Source organism: Pelobates fuscus, chromosome 3, assembly GCF_036172605.1.
Source record: "Pelobates fuscus isolate aPelFus1 chromosome 3, aPelFus1.pri, whole genome shotgun sequence".
Lineage (NCBI taxonomy): Eukaryota > Metazoa > Chordata > Amphibia > Anura > Pelobatidae > Pelobates > Pelobates fuscus.
This window is the reverse complement of record NC_086319.1, coordinates 222,356,006-222,362,011: the sequence shown is the minus strand read 5'-3', so window position 1 is coordinate 222,362,011 and position 6,006 is coordinate 222,356,006.

Genomic DNA, 6,006 nt, shown 5'->3' with positions numbered 1-6,006 from the left:
TGGAAGAAAGAGGGAGGGCAGGGAAGAGAAGAAGGAGGGGGGGATGAGAAGAAAGAGGGAGGGCAGGGAAGAGAAGAAAGAGGGGGGGATGAGAAGAAAGAGGGAGGGGGGGATGAGAAGAAAGAGGGAGGGAGGGGATGAGAAGAAAGAGGGAAGGGGGGATGAGAAGAAAGAGGGAGGGGGGATGAGAAGAAAGAGGGAGGGGGGGATGAGAAGAAAGAGGGAGGGGGGGATGAGAAGAAAGAGGGAGGGGGGATGAGAAGAAAGAGGGAGGGGGGATGAGAAGAAAGAGGGAGGGGGGATGAGAAGAAAGAGGGAGGGGGTGAGAAGAAAGAGGGAGGGGGGATGAGAAGAAAGAGGGAGGGGGATGAGAAGAAAGAGGGAGGGGGGGATGAGAAGAAAGAGGGGGGGGATGAGAAGAAAGAGGGAGGGGGGATGAGAAGAAGAGGGAGGGGGGATGAGAAGAAAGAGGGAGGGGGATGAGAAGAAAGAGGGAGGGGGGATGAGAAGAAAGAGGGAGGGGATGAGAAGAGGGAGGGAGGGGATGAGAAGAAAGAGGGAGGGGGGTGAGAAGAAAGAGGGAAGGGGGGATGAGAAGAAAGAGGAAGGGGGGATGAGAAGAAAGAGGGAGGGGGGGATGAGAAGAAAGAGGGAGGGGGGATGAGAAGAAAGAGGGAGGGGGGATGAGAAGAAAGAGGGAGGGGGGATGAGAAGAAAGAGGGAGGGGGGATGAGAAGAAAGAGGGAGGGGGATGAGAAGAAAGAGGGAGGGGGGATGAGAAGAAAGAGGGAGGGGGGATGAGAAGAAAGAGGGAGGGGGGTGAGAAGAAAGAGGGAGGGGGGAGGGAGGGAAGAGTAAGAAGAGGGGGGAGGGGGTAAGAAGAGGGGGGAGGGGAGTAATAAGAGGGGGGAGTAATAAGAGGGGGGAGTAATAAGAGGGAGGAGTAAGAAGAAGGGGAGGGGGGAGTAAGAAGAGGGGGAGAGTAAGAAGGGGGTAAGAAGAGAGTGAGGGGGGAGTAAGAGGAGGGCAATTGCCCCCTCCCCTGTCCGCAGGCACCGTGCGGGCAGCCTGCAGGGGAGGGAGGAAGAGAGGACCCGGGAGCTCAGTCTTCAGCTCCTCTGGGTCCTTCTTGCGCGAGCACAGATCGTTGCCGCGGTTACCACGGCAACGTTACGGCTCTTACGAGAGTAAACTCTAGCCCTGGAGCTACGGGCTAGAGTTCACTCTCAACACTGTGACCACCAGGGATTCCTGGTGGTCGCAGTGGTGAGAGTGAACTCTAGCCCCATAAACACACTGCCCCCACACACCATACACATTCACACACTGCCCCCCATACACACACCATACACATTTACACACATTGCCTCACACACACACACACATACACTGCCCACCCATACACACACAGCCCCCCATACTAACATTGCCACACACATACACAGCCCCCTCATACACACATTGCCCCACACACCCTACACATTCACCCACTACACCCCCTCACACACACTGAACCTTTCACACACACTGCACCCCTTACACATTGCACCACTGCTTCTATACCCTACTACAGCCTCATATCCCAGCAGACCCCAGGTAAGTTGTCAAACTGTTCTTAAACGGTTTGACTACTTACTCTGAAAGGGGGGCCCGGCCCTCCTGGCACCATAACGACTACACAGAGCAGTAGTGGTTATTGTGCATGGATTATTTCTTTAAATAATCTACAAGTGCCCCAGTAGCCAGCAAGCCAGCCAGCCCACAGGCCAGCCAGCCAGCCCACAGGCCAGCCAGCCAGCCCATAGGTCGGCCAGCCAGCCCACAGGCCACCAGTTAGGCTTACAGCCAGCAAGCCACAGCCTGCCAACCAGCAAGCCACAGCCTGCCAGCCGCAGCCAGCAAGCCAACAGCCTGCCAGCCGCAGCCAGCAAGCCCACAGCCTGCCGGCAGTAGCCAACAGCCTGCCAGCCGCAGCCAGCAAGCCCACAGCCTGCCAGCAAGCCCACAGCCTGCCAGCCAGCAACAGTAATTAAGGTAAGAGGAGCCAACTTGGCCTAGGTATCAGCGAGCTATGTTGTGTTGCTATATTGTGAATAGGAACCAGAGTGTTGGAGAGACCCCCCTCCAGGCCCCATTAGACTCCATTGTAGTCTCTAATGGGACCTGGAGGAAATTCTTTCAAACACACCCTCTAAAGGACATTGAGATAGCCTCTGCTAGAATGCTCCCCCCTCCATGGCCCATTAGCCCTCAATTGTAATCTCTACTGGAGCCTGGAGGCGACTGTTTCCAGCAGGGACACTGAGATGGCCTCTGTTAGAAAGACCCCCTTCCAAGCCTATTAGACTCCATTGTAGTCTCTAATAGGGCCTGGAGGGGATTCTTTCTAACACACTCTCTAAAGGACACTGAGATAGCCTCTGCTAGAAAGACCCCCTTCCATGGCCCATTAGCCCTCAATTGTAGTCTCTACTGGGGCCTCGAAGGGATTATTGCACTTTTGTTCCTTGTGTCTAAAGATTGTGTAGGGTGTGGCTGGAGGCGGTGCATGGAGGCGGGACATGGGTGGCGTTTGCTGCGGAGTATGGGTGGGGCCTGTAAGGGGGCCCTTGATTTATTTTGCCCGGGGGCCCTGAGGGTTCTCAGTCCGCCCCTGTCTATGTATGTCTGTCTGTATGTATGGCTATGTATGTATGCATGTCTGTCTGCATACATGTCTATGTATGTCATTATATATGTATGCATATATGTCTGCATATAGTTATAAATGTATGTCTGTATATACATTATGAATGTATGTGTATGGATGTATGTCTTTATGTCCTCATGCATGTGTGTCTGTATGTATGTTAGTATGTGTCTGTCTGTCACTATGTATGCCTGTGTGTATGTCTTAGTATGTATGTCTGTTTCAGTATGTGTGTCTGTTAGTATGTATCTGTGTCCTTTTGTATCAGTGTGTGTGTGTGTGTGTGTGTGTATTCCTGTGGGCGGTATTTGGAGGCGGACCCTGTGGGAGGTATTTGGAGGCGGGCCCCAGACCCTGAGCTGAGTTAGGGGCCCCAGACCCTGAGCTGAGTTAGGGGCCCCAAAATTTCTGGTGGCGGCCCTGGCTTTCCACTCGGTGAACGCTTGCGGTCTACTCTAAAGTCGGCTAATATGCCCATCCGAACAACTATATTTTAACAATTAAAAAGAAGAAATTACTTGCATAACCCAATATACAATAATAATGGACAATGCCACAGTAATAAAGAACAAGCATGCAAGTGTATCTATTAAGATATATACATACACATATTAGCCAATTTTAGAGTGGACCACAAAGTTCACTGAGTGGAACACATATATATGTATATGTGTAAAATGCATTTTTGGAAAGCATACGCGCGTTATGTTGTATGAAGCATACGCATGTTACGTTCTGACATAAGGACACACACGTAGGGCAAAATCGGAACTCCAGCATGCGTTCCACCAGTGACATGCGCGCCAAAATTGGTCCTGCAATTGAAGTTCCCTTGTAAAAATTTATTGGATTTACAGTTGTATTATCCCTGACATAGTCAAGGACTTGGACGAAATGCGTTGGATGTATTCAGGTTGTTTTAATTGTATATTGTTCATATTTTGTATTCTATTATCTTTGACTGCTTCTCCTGTGGGAATCACAATCAACTTCTGGCTCCAGAACTTACCTTTCTCATTCATTATTCTTCACTGAGCAATGCTCTTTATTGGCTCTGGATCAAGGATATTTATAGAATTGTAATTTCACTGGTGTAATCTGCACAGCAGGAATAAGCAAAACAGACTTACCTCCACTACAACATTCCAGATAGTCACACTACTAAACATTATACCCGGGGTAAGCTACCTTTTGATAGTGCTGAGACAAAGTAAAGTATTGCCACCTAGGGTGCTAGTCCTAATTTAAAAAAAAAAAAATGTTTTAAAAGATAACTTTGTATGTTATGTATATGTGTGGTGACTACATTATGAGGTTTTATGTGTGGGCTGTATGTATTGTGTGTGTGTTGGCTGCCTATTTATTGTGTTATGTATGCATGTGTAGTGTTTGTGTGTGGTTATCTAAGGCGTATGTATGTTGACTGTTTGTGGTATAATCTGTGATGTAAGGTGGATATGTGGGTTGATTGTACGATTTGTGTGTGATGGATATCTGTTGTGCTGTGTGTATGTAGTACTGTTTGTGTTGTGGAAACTGTCTTTGGCTTGATCTGTACACAAAAACTATCAGAGCTATTTACTAAAGTGAGCACTCAAGTACATTTCAACTGTAAGATCAGGGCAGTTGAACTGAAAGCAGAGCTGAATGTTTTAATAAGCAACTATAATCGTAAAAATACTGGAAAGTGACAAATTTCCCTTTTAATTTACAATCCCCTTAGTAAATGATTTCCTCTTCGCGCAGTGTTTTAGGCTGATAAAGTTGTCTTAGTAACTGCTATCAGAGACTCCCTTGAGGAATAAACCGATCCTAATGAGACCCCAGACTAAAAAAAGTATGTTAAACGTTTCAGTAGTCGATGTGAAGTGCCTGTTTTAACTGGCATGAGTATTCCTTGTGTTCACTAGTCACATGTAGTACATTAAATCTGCAACTGTGCAAAACCTAACTTTTATTGTGCAATCTTAAAATTGGTTTACAATGTTTAGGGTCCAGCTCCAAATGTGTTACACACCTTTTACCAAAGAACTGGATGATTCAGAATTATTCACTTTTCCCCACCCCAGAATCATTAAAACAAAAAAATTTCATGTGCAAAATACGATGCATTCTCATTGATCTAGCATCTAAAATAGTTTATCACTTAACAAAAACCTTTTAGAAAAGGAGAATTTTCGAAAATATGTTCTTAAAGATGTTATATATATATATATATATATATATATATATATCAGAAGGCAGAGGGATGTATTCATCAAACAGTGAATTGTAGAACTGCAATATATAGGTCAAAATAGCAGAATTGTAAACATTTTCCAACTTGCCTGTAGTCACAGTATGAAAAGGTTAATTTGAAATTCGTAATTTGATTTTCAGTTCACCACAATTCACTGTGTGAACAGGGTGTGAATAAAATCTATCTGGACCACCATCAGTAGGTAATGGTGGTCCAGGGGACTGGCCAGGCTCTGCTTAGGACACTGCAAAAATATGATGTTTTGGGGAAGACAGAACGCTTAACCTGTTCCCAGCCAGTTCACAACGGAAGCCAGCTCCCTGCATGCAAAATGGTGGCTAAAAAACTCTATATATTCAGATATTTCTGTACGTGTGTGTCTACTAATGTTTGTGAATGCACACGTGTGTGTCTGGTAAGGTGTATCTGAGTCAGTATGAGTGTGTGTCTAGGAGTGCCACATGATCTCTGACGGCAGCCGTGAACCCTTTTAGGTATATCCTGTCACACAGCAGCAGTTAGAAAATCATCATAATCCTCACTGACATCCCATCTTAAAGAAAACAAATGCAAAACACACAGTATTTTTTTTTCTTACAAACATATAAATTATTTTATTTACAAAGCCATGTTACAAAAAAAGAAACAAAAAAAACTAAAAAAAATGAAAACAAAAACAAAATAAATGTAAGACAATTAACAATACATCCCTCACTGGAAAATATTTCCAGGCCAGGCACAGGACCATGGCAGTATCAACCAGATACATTTGTTCAAACTTTTATTTATTTCATTTTTTAAACTAAATTTTCCTTTTGAAACGCTATGCCATAGAATTTCCTATATACATCTACTTTAAACATACTGGGAGGGGTTTCTTTACAGCTTTGCTCCACTGAAAAAAAAATACCCCAGTGTTACACATTTTCTTTTTTAATTACAGCTCCAGCCCAGCTTAACAGTCCATTTTAATTTACTTTATTCCTCATGACATTTTAGATATACAACAGTGTGATACCCTCCACATATCTGTCCATTGCCGAGGACACTTCAAGTACTACAAAAATTAAAATGCCTA